Genomic DNA, 2244 nt, shown 5'->3' on the forward strand with positions numbered 1-2244 from the left:
CTCAAAAGGTAACATGCAGAGAGATGACGGATAAATCTTTCAAAACAGGAAGTGTAAATATTCCAGTTTGACAGCTTTTCGAAAAAGCAGGATTGTGTGCATGCGTGCATTGGGAGAGATGACTAAGTTTTCGTTGGACGATTTTTACCAGCATTTTTCCCCGAGCTGAAACTTCTCCACTTGGGTACCATCACAGAAGCAAGGAAGTGTGTCACCACATTACAGCAGCAGGTATAAAATATTAGCTGTGCCATTAACAGACACCCACCCACAGCAAGCGCATCAGGGATCTTATCCCACACAAGCGAACACCCCCCCCCCCTTCTCCATAACATTCACACTCAAGTCTTATGACCTGTTTATAATCACACCATGAATAAGCTCAATGGAAATCCAGCAAAACAAGACTGACATCATTTCCGAAATAATACAGCGCATACTTTCACGTGTCAACACATGTTTAATTTCAGAAATAGCATTCTCAGAGTGCAGTTGAGCTAAAACTAGTCGACAGTAATTGTGTGAATGCTACTGAGTATCAAAAACGTATATATTTATTAAAACTATTCTCTTTGCTCCGGGCGGCCTTGGGGTAACGTCGCCCCTTGCATCTCTCGACTAGTACGGTTAGGCAGAAAGCAGGAACAGGTTGTCTTATACCTACATGATGCGTTTAATATTACACAAAATATAAGATGTGTTTGCTGTACCATGTGAATTTATTATTATTATTATTATTATATTAGTTAGGGCCAGATATTTGAAAGAAAATAAATATAATATAAAATTATATAATAATAATAATAATGTGAGGGGAGAACATACAAACTCAACTCTACAAACCCCTATTTAATCATACTGCACCCAGTTATTTTTTTATTTTTATTTCTGTTTATTGCGGTACAAGCAACTCTTTCAAATTGAGAGTATGACACTTGTTTGTTCATTTGCTGACAGCATTTCAAACAAGATCAGCGTGTCGACAGCATCCCTTTCAACATTTGAGTGACAAATACAAGAGTAGCCATTTTGTCTCTCAAGCTCAAGAGTTTATTTGGATCATTTGAGCTGTTTTTAGAATTGCATTGTAGAATCTTTCAGTCACTGTTTTTTTTTCTAAGGAAGGAGTTTGAGAGACCTGAACATTCTCCCCTAACATGGATGCACTAAAATCGGGCGAATGGCAGGGCACAGAGTAGAATGTGCCAAATGTCCAAAATGTTTAGATGATTCTAGTAGATGTTCTTTTTTCTCAATGATGCTATTCATGTGCGTTGAGGTATGACGTCAAAAGGAAATGAGGAAAGCAAATTAACAAAAATATGGATGCAACAAAGCCACAACCGAAGTAAAGTGGCTCCATGCATTTGAAATGCCTCACCACAAATGGATCAGACAGTACACTTGAGAAGGTTTGGATGCAAAGTGAGCAGTGTCCCGCCAATCCTGACAGCAGCTTTCCTGGGACAAATCGGGAAGGATCAGTAGTCACGCTACATCTCTGCAGTGGATAATAGAAAATAAACAAAAGGCTTGCAAACTCAGGTCTCAGATATGTTGGAGAAAACTCGCCCCTTAGTTCATTTCCTTTGTGTTGGTTTGTCCTAGTTTGGATGTGTGAGCAAAACTTCATCATTTCCTCCATGTATTTGTTTTCGGAGGCACGATCCTCTGGTGACGTGCGTGTGATAATAGAACAGACGAAGGAAATTGATGATCTGCCTTGAGCAAGACTTTACAAAACTTTGGCAATTGCTGGTATATATATATATATATATATATATATATATATATATATATATATATATATATATATAATTATTGTATATATTATTTCACACCTAGGCCTTCAGTAGTGCTCCATCTGAATCAATCCAACCCTCAATAATTATTTTATAGCTATAAAACATCTACTGCAGGTACAGCTGCGACACACGTGAAAAAAGCATAAAAAAATCACCTGATAAAATTACAATATTATTTAGGAATATAGCAACAATTTACTCACCAAAAATCCAGATTATTTGTACACAAAATCCATCTGTCAGGGATCAGAATGGAGCAGGGCGACTTGGGCAGCTTGGACCAGGGTTTATTGAAGGAAAAGGGGAGTTGGAAATGGAGGATGAAGGGGAACAGACAATGGACAAACTATAATAATGACCTAACAAAACCACAACGGGACAGACTGGTTAACTGAAACATAATGGACAGACAAAGACGTGGCACAAGAGACAAGAAGAC

The 2244-nt window shown here is 38.0% G+C and overlaps 1 long non-coding RNA gene across 1 annotated transcript; it reads right to left on the minus strand.

Moving 5' to 3' along the window:
- Positions 1-797: 797 nt before the first annotated feature.
- On the minus strand, positions 798-2244 carry LOC148401608 (uncharacterized). The gene is made up of 3 exons (XR_015857290.1): positions 2009-2244; positions 1573-1671; positions 798-1501 (listed from the first exon to the last, which is right to left on the minus strand). It is a non-coding gene; the product is annotated as an uncharacterized LOC148401608 (long non-coding RNA).

The sequence above is a fragment of the Syngnathus floridae genome, chromosome 2 (assembly GCF_059516105.1).
Source record: "Syngnathus floridae isolate MCC-2025c chromosome 2, RoL_Sflo_1.0, whole genome shotgun sequence".
Taxonomy (NCBI): Eukaryota; Metazoa; Chordata; class Actinopteri; order Syngnathiformes; family Syngnathidae; genus Syngnathus; species Syngnathus floridae.